Genomic DNA, 18082 nt, shown 5'->3' with positions numbered 1-18082 from the left:
CAATTTGTGTGCAGAATTTTCACGGTAGAAGTGCTTTCAAAAGCAATACCTAAAAGAAGTGAGGGAAGCAGGATAAGGCAGCGGGAGAGATCGGGCCATCATTTGCCAGCAATAGAGATCTCCTTGTGTCTTGCTAGAGACTCTGAAACTGGAATGGCCCTTTGCATTTGTCTTGCTCTGAGGCAAAGGAATCTGGCCTTTATTAAACCTCACACCCCATGGGGAAAAAATGTGACCTTGTGTCAAGCGGCTTTCTTTGACCCAAGGCATATCCTAGAGAGGGACCCAGGGGAAAGTTTTCAGCCATTAACACCAGCAGCTGAGGAGATGAGTGTCCCAGGCCTGGAGGGTGCACCAGAGCTTCCAACCAATGGGTGCTTACAGACTCTGACCATTTAACAGCATCTGGTCATGCAATCTGGGGACAAATCCATTGTTGGAAGGAACTGAGATATTCCAAGTCTGGTGTCTTGTTTGCTAGGAGATGACAGCAATGTGTGAAAGACATTCTTGGAGTTCAGTGACCATTTCATCATACAGGCAATATATTCCCTGGGTCAAACCACCTCTCCTTGACAAGCCAAGAAGGGGCTGACACGTGGCACTGCTCAACATGCCTCTTGCCCCACTCCATATTCCTAGAGGCAAGACGGCACAGCGTAAGTGATCTGGAAGGTTGCTCAGGGAGAGGGTGGCAGGCAGAACAGAAAACAAGTTTTCTACTGTGCCCCGGATCATGGTAGGAAGATGTGAAAGAGAAGCTCAAGGCCATGGCATGAAGACACCTGAGGAAAACTGATGAAATGGCCTCTGATATCCATTTCCCATCCCTTCCTCTAATCTGGTGGTGGGGCTTTTATTGTAACTTCCCCTTCACCTCTGTCCCTCTCTTACATCAGACCACTATCAGGAAATGACACGAAATGCATTAGCATGAAGGTGCAGATGACTCACAATCATTGTTCCTCCCCTACCTCATGAAATATTTAGCTTAAGTCTCTGGCAATCAGCTGTAATGCGTACGGACATTGGCCATCTCCCTAGCAGAACAAGGCAGGGGAGCACAGAATTTCTGGAAAACGTGGAAAGAACAGATAGTTGACTGCCCATTAGTCTTTTCTTTTCTTCTTTGCTAACAGAAACCCAATTTTATTTTGAATGGCCATGTGCTAAGCTGTTTCCCAGGCTCCCATGTAGTTAGATGTGGCCAAATTGAGGTAAGTAAGAGTCACTGGGAGAGGCACAGAGGAAGGAATTTTAAATCAAGCTGACTCAGCTGGCAGGCTTTTCTCTTGTTTAGCACCTCTTTCCTGTTCTTCTTCCTCTTGCTGGGAACGTGAAGGTGATGGCTGGAGAGCCAGCAAACACTTCAGGCAATCAGGTAACCTTGGGGATGATGGAGCAGAAAGGTACAGGCAATACAGTCCCATGAAATATCTGGAGCTATTATATCGATCCTAGACCACCGACTTCCCTCACGTGATAGAGAAGCAAACATCTACCTTTTCAGATCGCATATGTGGGTTTCTGTTGCATGCAGCTGACACATATTTCATAACTGATACAGAATTTGATTGCTAGAAATAAGATGCTAGAGGCAACAGAACCTAAAATACTAACCCAGCTGAATGGAGGAGGTGGGGAGGCAGATATTAAGGAGTCCAATATTGTAGTCTGAAAACCATGCTGCCTTTGTTTCTGCAGTGAGGAAATTTTGTCAATCTGTTGCCTACTGTACCTTGGGAATCAGACCACATGCTGCCCAAGGTTGAAGTGTTGGGAAAATGGTAGGGAAATTTAAAATGTTGATAGGTGCTAGCCTCTTGCTGCTGCTTTCTACAGAGTCCTACAAGAGAGAAAAAAGCTCAGAGTGGAGCTAGCCACACTGTAAACACAGATGGAGAGAAATATCAGCTTACTAATGGAGATATCCCTGCTTATAGTCTGCAATATTCGTAGAACAGGAGTCTCATAATTTAGGCCTTGCAAAGTTGAAAAATCCAAATGCATTTTATCTCAAATGGAAGCAGTTTTAAGTAATAGCTGTAAAATCGCTGTATTTACAGCATATAAGACGGATATCCTTTCACAGGAAGTTAGGAACCTACTGAAAACATAGGATTAAAAGCATTACTTTTAATCTAAGCTCATTATTTCAGATGAATCCAGGAAGTGACCATTACTTTAGGAAAGCAAGGCATAGCAGAGAACAGCGGTGGGAAAATAAAAGATGAGGCTCTTCCTGCTTAAAAGCTCTTTGTAGCCTACAGTTACTTACAATTACTTCGTGTACAACTCAGTAGAAGTGAGAAGACTGGAAGCCTGGTCAACCTTAGAGAAAACAAGATAAGGATCATAATAAACCTAAACAGGATCAGCAGCAGCCTGAGACTTTTCTATCTTCAAAGCAACCTCTGGGCCCCAAAAGAGCACCAGCAGCAAGTAGGCTAAGAGAGAGAGAGAGAGAGAGAGAGAGAGAGATACACGGCCCCCAAGGGAATCCTCTCCAGTGCCTACTTCACAGGTGGTCAGAAAGGATAATGAGCAATAAGAAGACTTCAAGCTTTTGGGGCCAGGGGCAACCGAGGAAGAAAGACAAGGAAGATAGTTCCTCCCAGAGAGCAGAACTGAGGCAGCCTGATAAACTAACTCATCACATACTCCACGGAAATCCTCCGCTGGCAGGACTAGGAGTCCTTGCTATTTTCACCCCAAAAGATTTGAAATTGCTATGGATTGGTGTTTCTCATTCTCTGCTTTCTCAAATAGAAGGTTTATTTGTTTATTTGTTAATTTTTATTGCAACATCCCATTTCTTCTCCATCCTGGTACATCAGTAGAGAAGATAACTCGCTCTGGGGCTTGGCTTATGTGCAACTGGACCACAGGAAGAAACACCCGTATATGGTGGGAAGAATTGAACGTTGTCTGGGTACCCTGAACTTTGAGCTAGATAGAGCAATTTGATAAGAATTTGGAACGGACTCTTTCATGGAGGTGGTAAATGTCTTTTCCTCATAGTCTACAGATATTGATTGGATGGGAATGGGGTAGACTATGCCAGAAACAATTGCCTAACCAGTATTCATTCTCCCCTTCTTTCTTTCTAACAGAACTTGAGTGTTTTTCTTTCAGACAATGCCCCACTGAAAGAGAGAAAGATTACTTTTAACAAATTTCCTTAAAGCTAAGGGTAGCTAGTGAAATGTAAGTGGCGGTCATGGGGGTCTTCCAAGAAAGCTAATTAAAAGGAGAAATGATTCCTCTGAGAGGCATGCTCTTTTGCATTCCCTCTTTTTCCTTCTTTCTGCCAAAAAGATGGACATAATGGCTGGAGCTCTGCCAATCAGTTTGGCCAACAAATCAACCTCGAGTATGATGCAATGCTCTAAGAGGGTAGAACAGAAAGACAGAAGGAGATTGTCTCCCTACTAACCACACCTACATATTAACCTTCCTTACCTGGGATCAGTTTTTCTTTTCTTTTAAAAAAGAGAGGAAGTAATCCATCTTATTTCAGCTGCTTGGTATTTTCTGTCATCTTTAGATTAATCAAGTTCCATATGGTAGCAGTGATGAGCACAGCCTTCACGCTTCACAAATCATTACTTGCTTATATTGCCTATCCATAGGGCAGAGCTAAGTAGTCACAGAACTTCCAGCCTCAGCAGTCCCTATATACTGAGAATAAAGATTCTAATTGTTTTAATGTTTTAAATGTTTCTTTATTTTTGAGATAGATACAGAAACACAGAGTGCAAGTGATACTGAAGCAGAGAGAGAGGGAGACACAGAATCTGAAGCACAGAGCCTGACATAGAGCTCAAACACATAAACCACGAGGTTATGAACTGAGCTGAAGTCCAACATTTAACTGGCTGAGTCACTCAGGCACCTGAAGAGTGAGGATTTCAAAAGCCCATGTTTAGAAGAAACTAAGAAACAGATCAATGAGTCATGATCTTTCAGGCAAAGCAGACTGTACATGGGCCCCCTAGGTCTGCTGGGCTGTTGATAGGCTGAGACATGGGACAGACAGACATTAGGGAAGTTCGTGCTTAAGCCAGCTTGCTAGCAGTCTATGATGCCTAGATGCTTGGTCCCCTAACTCTTTACCTTATCAAAAGCACAAGAGCACGGTCATTGATGAAAAGCTATTAAGTCTCATGGCTTAGCAGAGAGAAAATTCTAGGTCTTTTCCAGTTTTAGTTATGACCACGTGACAATAACTACTATATAGCCTATTGCCTGAGTTCATTTTTCCAAAGTGATAGGAATCCTGTAATTGCTGTAAGAAATTGCAACAAACTTAGTGATTATAAATAACACAAATGTATTTTCTTATAGTTTTGAATGTCAGAAGTCCTAAAAGGGTCATGAGAACAGTGTTCTTTCTGACTTTATGGAAGAATCTATTTCCTCACTTCTTCCAGCTTCTATAAGTTTCCTGCATTCCTTGGCTTGTAGCCCCATCGTTGATCTTCCAAGCTAGTCATGTGACATCTTCCCATTTCTACATTTTCCCATCTCTCTCTCTTTCTCTCTGTTCCCTTACTTCCATCATCACATTGCCTTCTGTCTGCCTCCAATTTTAAAACCTTCTGATTACATTGGACCCACCAGAAAATCTAATCTCCCCCATCTCAAGATCTTTAACTTAAACACAACTGCAAAGTCCCTTTTGCCATATAATGTAACATATTCGCCAGTTCCAGAGATTAATACACGGACACACTGAAGTCAACGTGATAACCTCTTTCTTGCATGTACTTATTGGTTCATGTTTTCCCAGACCCCTAAATAACTCCCTCTGCAAGCCTCTCATGTTGTCTGAATTTTTGGTCATTAAAACTTTTATCAAGGAACCTCTATTAAAATAAACAGACCACTTGCACTGTTCATGTTTAAAGCTGCCAGCTTTTCTTCAGATTCTCTGTCAACTTGCACCTATCTAGAAGAGGAAAAACTAGATGTAGGCCAATTAAATATCATTAGAGGAAAAGTTGATAGGAGAGATTGTATTGCCAGTGTGAGCCTGCATGGGCACCCCTATAGAGGCCCTAAACAAGATGGAGCCCTCAGGTGTCACTTCATAACAGCGAGTAGTGGGAATATATAAAGGCAGGGCTCAGGAAGAGAATGAGGGTATTAAATAGACATAGTAGAAAAACAAAACTCCTTTCAAGATTGTCTAGGGATAGTGCCAGTAGAAACAGCTAACATTAATTATTATTTTATGCCAATGTAGTAGACTAAATGATTGGTCTCAGTTTTTCATACTTCCTCCCATGTCTTTGACCATGTAACGTCCCAGTTTCTCCAACAAAGAGAGAATATATCTCTGTGGTTCTTGATTCTGGGCTCATCCATAACAGTTTGGCCAACAGGATATCACCAGATAAAAATGAAGCAGGGGGTTCATTGTGTTTACTTGCTTGGGCTTGCCCTCTCATGTCGTAAAAATAGAAGAATATTTCCTCCAGCTGGCCCAAGACAGATGAGAGAAACATGGAACACCCCAATATAACCTGCAGTTTTGAGTTGCCCCAGTTGGTCCACAGAGAAGTGAAAAAGGAATGCTTATTATTTATTGCATGGCACTGCAATTTTGCAATTGTTTATGTCAGATTACTTCCTGAGCCAGTCAGAAATGTTCTGTTTTACATGTATTAATTCATCTAAACCTCACCTTGATCTAATAAAGTAGATATCATATTTATTTAGCAGATGAGGAAATTAAGGCATTGGGCCATTAAGAAACTTGTTTAAAGTCATGCATTGGAGCTACAATATGAATTTAGGTAGTATGTCCACTTAGTTCTTAACTGTGGGATCAGATCGGGTCAAACCTATAAGCGTGTTTTCTTTCTTTCTCTTTTCTATTATTTATGGCCCATTTTCAATCTGTTTTAAAATATTGGGGTTTTAAGTCTTTGTTAGCACATCACATGAGAAGTCCACTGGGCTGAGTCTGAGGTTCTGGGTTCTTCTACCACCAGTAAGAAATGCAAGATTGTCCAGATATAAGTAAACATCTGGTTTGCCAATTCATTACACGCATTTTCAAGGCCTGTTTTGGTGCACAATATGCTGGAAAACCAAGGACATGTGCCTAGATATCAACCACAGTGTGATTTAGCTGACAGCCAGGGGACACCTAATTTCAGAAGACTAGCCATGTTTCAGATTGTTAGAAGTAATACCTTTTTTCTTTGCCTCAAACTCCTGAAAAGGAGAATGTTATTCTCTTTGGAAACTTTTGGAAGCTGAGTTTGTAAGAAGATGAGAGAAACCTAGGAGGCAAGTGGTCGTCTACGATGAGACCTAAGGAAGCCAAAATGTGAACTGGAACATAGATAAATGTAGATACTGGGGAGTCAGATTCTAAGAGGCAAAGAATTAACAGATACTGGAAGGAGAGCCAAGGAAGTTCGGATGTTTCCAGGTAAAAGATAAGAAAACAAAAAATCTATTGAGACCCAGAAGAAATACGAATGTAGGAATTATTGACCAGGGGCCATGAAAATGAGGATTTTTTAAGATTTTTTTTCATTTAGTGACTAATATGGCATCTACTATCTTTTGTCCAACAGTGATGTGTAAAAACCATTTTGAAAAATGCTGATAATGTTATTGTAGGAAGTATCAAGGGAGTGGAGAGCCAAGAAGACTATTTTTACTGCTTGGTCTCAGGTGGTGGTGGTGGTGATGATGATGATGATGATGATGATGATGGTGATAATGATGATGTCAATCAGCATTTACTGGATTAAGTTCTTTACGGAATTGCTCAATTTAAGTTTTTTAAAGCAACCCTGTTAGGGAGGTTATATTTCTTTTACCGATGTGGAGTTTGAGTCTTAGGTTAAATTATTCTCTAAATTCACAGGGGTAGTCAATGATAGAACTGGTATTTAAATACAGAAGGTTTGAATTAGTGCCTCTGAGCAAACAAAGAAACTCCTGAAAACAGAGGAAGTAGTTGCCATTTTGGAAGTGAAAGGGTACATGACAGATTTCCTTGGATTTCTGGGGTAGATGAAAGGGCACACATATCACTGACTGATGAGGAAACCTGTGAGATATGTGGAAAAGGATAATCTGGAAGCTTTGACAGCCACATCTCCCTAAGATGAGTATATTAGGGACCTCAGTCTTGCATGGCCTTTACAGTGTTTTTCAGCCTATCCAGCAGAAACTCGATCCTCTCCCTGCCTGACACATAACTTCTTTGCTTTTCAGAATGCGCCCTCATGCAGGGTGAGGGCTAGCCATGACTGGGCAGAGGATGGGCATTAGAACAGGGGCAAGGGAAGCATTCTGTAAGCCAAGGAGCCAGGACAGGGAGTTCTTCCCGAGACAATGGGAAGTATCAGGGTGACAAGAGTGGATTAAGCCAGAAGCAGCAGAGAACAGAGTCTGAAGGACCCAGAGGTAGATATAGAAGTCAAATCTTGGAGTCAGAAAATGAAGATCAAGAGACACAGGTTAGAGGCCAACTGGGTAGACAACCTGGACAGTTGTTTTAATGCAGTTTGGTCTTTTTAAAACTGGCTTCTAGAATCCTAGAGAGCATTGTACATGAGTGTGTTGGTTTGGTATAAAGGACCAGGCGTGGGATGGCACTGCAGGGACTGGGACCAAGGTTTAAGTCCTGCCTGCTTGATGGAAGCCAAAATTCTGGGTTCACAGCATGCCAATCCCTCCCTCAGGAAGCCTGTTCCTTAACTACTAGCTGCTAGCTGGAATCAAGCCCAAATATGACTGGCCACCAGGAAGCACAATGTAGTCATAATGTCTGATCATAAGAATCTTCTACAATTTTTATTTCTGCTGAAGCCTCTTTTTAATCAACACTACTGGTTTGTACTCCCAGATACCAACAGAAGTCCGTGTGCCCCTTGGCTTTCCACTGCACACTCCCCCCCACCATTGCCTAGGCCCAGGTCTATAGGTGCTTCACTTTCCCTGGTTCTGGTTCCGTCACCTCGGGTCATAGGCATGACGTGTGCAGAGGGGAATCTTCCCAGGACAATGAAGAGTTCTTTAAGGGTCGTAGCAGTCGACAGAATGAACCTATGTCTAAAGCGCCATTTTTTCCTGTTTCTCTCAAATGAATTCTCTCACCCCTTTTCTACTATGGACTTGTATTCCGAGAAGTTGACCTGTGAAAACTACATTTCCAAGGTTCTCTCGCTAATTCGTTGAGTCTACTAATGGGAGTCACTGGCAGGAGACTGGAGGGTAGAAGGAAGGGAGAGCCCAAGGAAATTCTCTCCCCCATGCCCTCTGCTTTGGGTTGTAACTCTGAAAGTGACTATGTCTCTACCGTGGTACCACCTCCCTACAAACAACTCCTCTGTGGCCCAACTCCTACAGGTGGCCCCTGACGTGGATGCAATTTCCCTGGAGAGCTCTAGCTCCAAGCCCTGGTAACAGCATCTCCTCTCTGTGTTTTTCCAGCTCTAGGGGTGATAGTAGTGTCATGATATTGTCAATCAGGGTTACCTCACAGTACCCTCTTTTGAATTTTTAGCTGCTACACTATTTTCTATTTCTCCATACTAAAATATTTCTATTGGCTGGAACCTGCCTGATATACACAAAAAGGCAAATTCAACCAGAGTAGGGAAATGACAAGGAGAGGGTGGAGAGAAAAGAAGATAGCCTGGCATTGAAGCTGACTTTGGAATTGCTGGCATTGCCTAGGATTGACCCTGACGCTGCCAGGCAGGCAAAGGGCTGAGTGGGGCAATCAGAGGCTCCAAATGTAGTGCTCACTGACTTCTACATACTTCCCAGGGCTGCCTACTGCTGAGGGGACCGGACCTGCCCCCAACCCAAACTTTCAAGAGGGGATTGGTCTGAACCACCTTCCTTCTGTATAAGTGGTCTAAAAATACCTTGTTTTCAGGAACTTTTTTGTTGTTGGGATTCAAATACCGTCATAAAATATCTTCATCACAATAAAAATGCAAAGTACAAAGTTGCCGTTCTGCACCACATCACAGAAGGATGCGGAGACATTATTCAAATGTGTTCAGGGCAATTGCTGCACATGCACTTGCAGGCTGACGGGGACTTAAAAATAGCACATTCCATTAAAAAGGAAAAAAAAAGAAAGAAAGAAAGATTCTTTGGTAAGAAAACAAGTGACTGTTCTCTTTGTCCCTTTTTTATACAGACGCCAGCCCCCTCACCAGATTTGCAGATTTGCAGTTTTCCAGGAAATGTAAGGGGCAAGCTAGTTATAGTAAGGAGACCCAGAGAAGGGGGAAGGGACAAAGCTCAGGACAGAAAATCCTAGGACCACCTTCCCCTCCTGCTGCCCGTTGCCTCCCCAGCCCTTGCACAACTTACCCACTGCCTGTGTACCCGGGGTTGTTAGCACTATGACACACTGTGTAAAGAAATGCTGTCGTACATGGTAGTAGAGAGGGAGGTCAACCGGGGTCCTTTGTAGTAAGTTCAAGTTGTCAGTGGTTTTGATATATTTTTTTTAACTTTCCCACTTATTATAGACAGAGAACGCAGACTCAGAAGAACCAAGTGACTTAGCCAAAGTCCCTCAGTTAGCTAGAGTTTGAATAAGAAGTTAGGTTCCCAAACAATGTTCTTTACATTACACTCTAGTTTAGGACAGATCTATTAACTTGAATTTTAATTCTTCGTCTCTACATATCTCAATAAACTGATGTTAGATAGATAAGATGAGATGAGTTAAGATGAGATGAGATGATATAGATTATTCACTCCCAAGTATACATAGTGGAAAGGCCCCCATTCAGAAGCTGATGTAGTTTAGGGTGCACAGAGGACTGAGAAATAGTGCCAGCCCCTCCTGGCTAGTTCTAGATGATAGAACTGGGGCAAGTCATACAACCTCTCTGAGCTTCATTTTCCTCATCAGCAAATTGGGTGTGAAGACACACAGCACAACTACCTCATTAGGGTATTACACTGTTAAAATGAATCAAAGTATAGGACTATGTGAAAAATATGACATGTTTGCAGCAATTAGGAAAAAGCAGGGGTCAGCAAACTATTTGGAGAGCCAGATAGCAAATATTTTAGGTTTTTAGGCCAAAACAGTCTCACTCACAACTACTCAGCCCTGCTTTTAGAGCACAAAAGCAGCAATGGACAATATCTAAACAAATGAAGGTGGCTGTGGTTCACCAACATTTTATTTACAAAATAGGCAGAGGGTCAAATTTAGACTGCAGGCCATAGGTTGCCAATCTCTGGGACAGTCTTCCCACTTTGTTAAGTGCATCCTCACTGAAAAAGCTTCCCTACCTCCTCCTCCATCACATCCCCTCCTTAACTCGGGGCTTGATGACTCAGCCCAAGCCTTATTTTTGGAGCACCAGCTTTTTAAGGCAAAACATAGCTCACTTGAGGGGTTTAAGACACATAGTCATCTGCACCAGGGAGATAAAAAAGCTAAAAACACATTTAAAACCACAGCTACAGCCATCCTTCTTTATGAATATGTTTATGTCTGCATTTAGACACACAGCCACATACATAAAGTGATATACAAAAAAGAATGTAGCTGTGGATGGAAAAATAGATCAGTGGATTTCATTGAAGCTATAATATTGGACTAGATATAAGCATAAACAACAACACTTGATATTTATATCTCAGTTCTAACTTTTTAAAGCACATTCTCATTTACTTTTACTCATCACTATGAGATTATGAGGGTGTTTTGACAGATTGGAGAGGAAACAGATACATAGCTGCAGTCACAGTCTGACTGGTTGCAGATTGTGGGGTCAAACACACTCAGAGGTTTTGCAAACCTGACAGAGCACCTTTCCTCTCTCGCTGAGACCTGGTTGACCACAGAGCAGCAATCTAGGCATGGTCCTGGTTCTTACCAGAGTATCATGGAGACAATCTTTTTTGAGGAAATTACCTCTTCTCCTCTTGCTTAAAATTCTATCTGTTAACTCAAAATGAAACTATTTTAAAGGCTATGGGATGGGTGGGTGAACACATAAATCAATCCTCAAAAGGAACTGGGGATTGGATCAGGCTGGATTGGTTGTTTCCTGGACCATAGGTTGACTAATCATTTGTGGGTAAACTGGAATTCGGAATGTTCCTCAGGCTAAGAGGATGAAGTAAGATATGTCTGTCATTTCTGTTGAATCTATGGTGGGGTCCTCGGCCCTGAAACCGAAGAAGCAGGCATCTGTAGCTGGTTTCAGAGGAAGGTGAGGGAACCCAGTGTAGCTGCTGACTTCATCTTAGAACAGTGGAGAAGCTTCACAGCAGGGCTGGAACAACTGAATCATGCAGCTGATGGATATGTTTCCGATGACTACATGGGATACCAACGTGGAGACTACGTTTCTATGGCTGGACCATGCAGCCTTCCTGGAGGAAAAGAAATTGTCTGAAATTTAAGTGCAGGATAGTTCTGAACCCAGAAGAAGAGCATAGGGCCATGTATATAAGTGTCTTCTTATCCAAGGAAGCCTGATGTTGAAGCACTGTCTTGAGGATCAAACATATAAGACAGGAAAAGTTCTAAAAAGAAACAAAATAATCCCTCTGAACTCTTAACATAACATCCATGTCTATAATGATCAGTATTTTTTTTATGTTTATTTATTTTTGAGACAGAGACAGTGTGAGCAGGGGAGGGGCAGAGAGAGAGACAAAGAATCCGAAGCAGGCTCCAGGCTCTGAGCTGTCAGCACAGAGCCCAATGCAGGGCTCGAACTCAAGGACTGTGAGATCATGACCTGAGCCAAAGTTGAACGCTTAACCGACTGAGCCACCCAGGCGTCCCTATAATAAGCAGTATTTTCACACCGCTTTCTGGCATCCACCTGAAGCCAGCCTTCATTGAAGACGAAGCTGGGTATCACAGAGGAGGAGGGAGAACAGGCTGTGGCCAATTCATAACAACGTTCAGACAATGAGCATTTACTGAAATAAATTAAATTTAAATTCAAAATTTGTCAAGCACTAATTGTACTTAGAATTCCTCCTGATTAGAATTCTTTTAACTTTTACCACCTTACTTAAACCCTGTGGTTTACATGTAATTAATCTTTGCTGAAGGCATTTTCCTTTAGAGGCACTGTAACATATCACAATTCTTAAGAACATTAGCGTTCAAGAAGGTATGAGCTCAAGTAGGCCCTTTTGACTTGGCGCCAGCCAGCTAACCATGCTGTGGAGTATTGTTTCCCTGGAAAGTTGCTCCAAACTCTGATTTACAAGCAGCTGGCATCTCCAAGTTCATTTTTAAGTTGAGGGCTGCCAGTCTCTGAACAAAGGTCTGTGTGCACGTGTGTTTACCCAGCACCTCCCAAATCCCCTTGCTGTCACGCAGAATGAATACCCACTCGTTCACAAGCCTGATCCTCAAATCATTATTTTGTTTTAAAGACCTCATACGAATATATTCACTTATTTCCATTTCTTCCCATCCCCCATCAAATGAAAAATTGTCTGCAGGAAATAAATGCTTCCAGCAGCACCTTCTACTCTCTGCTGATTATTTTCCCTGAAGAAATCTGCCACCCATGGGATTTATCTCTATTGTGTAGAGTAAATAGAATCATTGAAGCTGTATTTCTTTTCTATTTTAAACAGCAACAGAAAAGAAATGGGAGAGAAGAGGCCCATGTGGTTATTTCCTGATTAACTCACAATCAGGGGGATGGTAAACCCTCAGTAAAGCGGGTGCAGGACTTCAGTGCACATCTACACAGCATGGCCCTCCCAATTTCAGGTCATTCAGGCAACGGCTGATCAATTCAGTGGAGAGAACATTCCCGCAGAAACAAAAGTCTGACAAACAGACTTTACCCTCACCCCTTCTCAAAATTGTGAAGCTCCGCTTCTGGGAGGTAAGAGGAAGAAGGAGAGGCTATTAGAGAAACATGTTTTAAAAATACACCAAGTCATTAAAAACAATAGAAAAGAAAGTGAGGGAAAGGAAGAAAAGGGAAATTCAGCTCTTTTCTATTTATGAGTCCAACAAGGAGATAGATGCCAGGAATTAGCCTTCCTTGCCACCCTTTTGGTCATGTCATGGGTATGCAGAATCATTTCTACCAGCTTCAGATGTATTTCTAGGACAAACCAGGGACCCCCTGCTCCTCACAGCTCCTGGGGCTAAACTGATTTCCACACAAGCCCCATGGAATACTGCAAATACAAATACAAATAGTACAATGACTGGGGTCACTACACAGTTTCCTTTTGTATATTTAAAATAAGAAGGAAAAAAAATCTTTGTATGATTTGCAAAGTTTTCCCAGTTCAGACTTGGCCAAAGGGAACTTACTGAATCTTTCCCCGTGGGCCAAAATGAAGAGGAGATTTAAGCTGATTTGCCAAGAGAAGGCACGATTGTGTGCTTGCTTGAGAGGCCAGGGTGGAAAGAGAAGCTGAACAATCAAAATTGCGCATCCATACAGCCCACAATATCTGAGGTGTAATAGAAAGGATATGGAACTTGAAGTGAAAACCTGTAGGTGAATTTCAGCAGAACCAGTTGCATAATGGTTGTATGACCTTGGACTGACATTCATACTTTCTGAAGCTGAATTTCTTCACTTCCATATACATTGGGGATAAGAAGTGTTCTTGCTAGCTTCAGAGTATTTTATGATAATCAAATGAGACAATGCTTTACAAACACTGTGAAAACTAAAATAAATTTAAAGGTTGTATACATTTTAACACTGTGTATAAGGAGTCCAAGCAACCCACATGTTCATAACTCACCCATTTCTAGTCTTTCAAAAAACAAATTCTGAGGAAGATTGTTTTTAAGACTTGGCTAAAACATAGGTAGTGGCTTTAGCTATATAACAAACTCATTATTTTGGTCTTTTCCTGTTCATTAGGTACATTCCATAGCATTGCTATGTGGATACTTAGCATATAAATTGACAAATGAACCATTGTTCTAATTTAATTAGGTTTAGAACAATATTTTTAGCACATAATGACTTCCCAATTTCTAAATTTACATTTGGGTGTTTTGAATTGGTATGGGTAAATAATAATAATTCTTCATATTTATATAGTATTTCATAGTTTACCAAACACTTTCACACAATTTTAAGTCATTTTATTCTCTTAGAAACTCTATGAAGTATGGAGAGCATGGATTATTGTATCCATTACAGACGATTAAGCTAAAACTTAAAGAGACTATATGACTTTCCCAAAGTCACACAGTGAGTGACCAGATTCAAGCCAGAGCTCTCCCCATTACACATCACAGTACTTGTACTGGATCCCAAGACTCTACATCTACTATGAGGCCTTCTCACACACATGAAACATTCAGTCTATCCGTGGCCAGTGCTGGAAATGGTGGGTGTGTGAATTTATGAATCTGCTGAATCACTGCCATTCACACAATGACATCAATCATCTCACTTCTCGGTGGAGGGGAAAGTTTGTGTGGATGGCAGTCAGGCACCTGGATTTCTAGTTCCATTTGGATAAATGTTTGATCCCCACCAGGGTCCCTTACCAGTAGGCCCTCGGGACACTTTTTATGCTCTACAGCTCTCTTCCTGGGGTCATGACCATCCTGCACTTGCGTGACAAGAGATTTACTTTCCTCTTGGTGGGTTGTCTGGTGGAACCATAGAAGTGAGAGACAGCAATCAAAATGGAAGCCATGTGTCTTTTATGACCTAATCTTAGAAGGGACATACAATTATTTTTGTTGTGTTTTATTGGTTTCACAGACCAATCTTGGAGCAAAATGGGAGGGGACTATCCAACGATGTGACCACCAGGAAACACAGATTATAGGGCTGCCTTAGACACTGGTTACCACACATAGCACGGGATGGGGTATTAAGAGCTTCCCACGTGTTGCATAGTCCATCACAGAAAACAAGCTGTCAGAGGAGAAATTATTGTTCTCTCTGGATCCCAAGAAAACAACCACCATTATAGCACTTTTCCTGCCATGGCAGCAAGGAAGAATAAGAGAAAAGTTCTATAGATAAGGTCCCACATGCCCATGGGGAACAGTGGAACCATTTCGCACATGTCTGAGATAGGCCATGTTACAATCCTGAGCGGGCGAGGGCCTCAGGAAATTCCATGGTTGTGGTAAGAGTATGTAGCTACACATGGGGTGAGGACTATTCTCTCAGATCCAGACCTGGTATTTTGACCCTCCTTAAGCTAGTTTGGGTTATTTCTGAGAGATAATGGTAGCCACTAAAAAGTATGAGATGGATGAGGATTAGCTATAGCTCCACAATCATGCTATGAGATTTTAATGAAAGGAAGTCTTAGATGAAATCCTTCCCCACATTTGTACATTCACTAAATAAACACTTGTTAGCAAGGAGGCATAAAACAGTGTGATGATTTCCTGCTTTCTGTCCTTAAAGCAATTCAGTATTAAATCCTATCTAGAGACAGGATTCTGTCATCAGTAAAGTAGGTAGTATATAACCAGAATCTTCTATCATAAAGCTGGTCACAGGACCATAGAGAAATTAAGCCTCAAGTGGCCTCTCTTATAGAAAAGGTTGCAAAGCTGGCTAGTTGCCCAAACAAAAGTGAGGGGTTTCTCTATGAGAATCTAGCTAAACTATACATACATACTGAATATCATCAATCTATGAGAATCCCTCATGCTAAGTCCGAAAGCCTCTGATATTGATGGCAGATAGAGATAGTTAAACTGTGTGTAGTATTATTTATGCATTAATATGACTTAGTATTTTTAAAACATTTTCCCAGTACACGGCATAAAGTTAACATGGATTTTTTCAGTTTAAATGAAAGAAGAAACTAGCAACCACCCCTAGACTGCACTAGTCTACAATCCTAGGAGTGTGAGCTCAGAATAAAGGAACTAAATGCTCTAAAATGTAGTTCTAACTAAGCACAAATCATATCACACTGTTTAGGCTGATGTAATTTTAAGTAAATTACAGAATCCACGGAGGTGCTAGCAGTCTGAACAAAATTTGCAGATGACCAAAGATCAGATGCATTGAGTTCCATCTCAGTAGATGCTGGCAAGGGCAGAGAACAGGTGCAGACCTGGCTCTGTGTAACCTCCCCCATCCCCCCCAGGGACGAACACACTCTCACGAGGCCACAGAGGTCCCCCTGAAAGTCTGGAGAGAAGGATGAGCCTGACAGGATGAAAATTGATTGAAAGTGACTAAATTATGTTCTCTGCTCCACAGCTTTAGGAAAAAATGCAGTAATGGCTCTAACATGTAAATTTCTTTCTGAAGCCCTTTCAGATTCTATAGTGGGATCAGTCACTACTTTAGCGGCAGGCTCAATGCTATGGATACTCTGCATTCCTTGCTCCAGTATTCCTGACCTTATGGCTATGTGTTTTGTTTTTGTTGTTTTGTTTTTGTTGTTGTTGTTGTTTTGAAAGAGAGAGCCAGGGGAGGCTCAAAGGGAAAGACAGAATCTTAAGCAGGCTGTAGAGCCTGACACAGGGCTTGATCTCAAGACCCTGAGATCATGACTTGAGCTGAAATCAAGAGTTGGATGTGGAGAGCCTGAGTGGCTCAGTTGTTTAAGTGTCTGACTTCGGCTCAGGTCATGATCTCACGGATCGTGGGTTCAAGCCCCAGGTCAGGCTCTGTGCTGACAGCTAGCTCAGAGCCCTGAGTCTACTTCAGATTCTGTGTCTCCTTCTCTTTCTGACCCTCCCTTGCTCACGCTGTCTCTCTCTCTCTTTCAGAAATAAATAAAACATTAAAAACAAAATTTAAAAAAAAGAGTTGATGCTTAACCAACTGAGCCACCCAGGTGCCCCAAAGCTATGCATTTTAACAGCTTGTAATTCCTGTTCCCTCACCCTGAATCTGATGTTATAATCTCTTTATTGAGTTTTAGGTGGGAAGTGACTATTTATATTCTTCATGCCCTGAAACATTCTCCCCAAATAAATTCTCATTGCCCCTTATCTCTATGGTAATCAGCAAGTCTGCCCCCCCCCACCCCAACGGTGACAGCAGATGTGCCTAAACCACCCATCTGCTGTCTTTCTGGGGCTCTGCCACATTCTGCTTCATGCCCACTTGCAAGTGTATCACATTTCTATTTAGAAACATTCTGCCTGCCCTGGTTATTTTGGGCTACTTATCAGTGTGCACATCTTTGGCAGTCAATGGAACTGTTAACTGTCTTGCCCCTAGCATGCCCACCATGTGTCAGCTGTGTCAGTGGTAGGTAGAGCTTGTGAAGACGGGAGGGTGAGCTGATGCACTCCCCCATGGGGACTGGGGCTGGTGGCGGCATGGGAGGGTCTTTTTAGTCCATTCCGGCTGTAATAATAGAATACTGTCACCTCGGTGGCTTATCCACAACAAGAATGTATTTCTCACAGTTCTAGAGATGGCAAATCCAGGAGCAAGGTGCCAGCGTGGTTGGGTTCTGGCGAGAGCTTTCTGCTGGGATGTTGTTCTTCCTTGTATCCTGCGTGGTGGAGAGGGCCAGAGAGGATGAGAGAGCTCTCTGGGGTCTTGTGAGTTGGTTGAGGGATAGTTGACCTATTGCATTATATTAGCCTCAAGTGTACAGTGTAAAGGTCTGATATTTATATTGTTAATCTTACGAATAAAACTACCAGTTGTTTTATGAGCAAAAGGTGAGTTTATTCAGGAATAGCCAAGAACTGCAATCTGGGACATGCAGGCTATGGCCAAAGCATAGGCAAGGCCACAGAACAAAGCAAGGGAAAGATCTTTTATAGAGGAGAGGGGGAAGTGAGGGGGGCTGTTGTAAACAAAAAATCCATCGAGTAAACTGGGAGTTCAATGTATAGGGGCTTCTCATTGGCTGAGTTGTGACTGTCTCTTATTGGCTGGGCTGTTGCTGGGGAAGGAAGAAACTTTCCATATTAAAGTAGTACCTACAGGTAAGGTCTGTTTTCTTTTTGGGTCTGCAATTGAGGAAGGGTGGAGGTAAGGCATGAAAGCTCCCCATGCTGGCTTCCCAGCGCCCTCCTGAATGAGATTTCTTTTTATTAATTTTCACAATATGTATTGCAAAATGATCAGTCACCACAATAAGCCATGTTACCATCCATCGCTAT

The sequence above is a fragment of the Hyaena hyaena genome, unplaced genomic scaffold, assembly GCF_003009895.1.
Source record: "Hyaena hyaena isolate Hyena2069 unplaced genomic scaffold, ASM300989v1 scaffold_446, whole genome shotgun sequence".
Lineage (NCBI taxonomy): Eukaryota > Metazoa > Chordata > Mammalia > Carnivora > Hyaenidae > Hyaena > Hyaena hyaena.
This window is presented reverse-complemented; position numbering follows the sequence as displayed.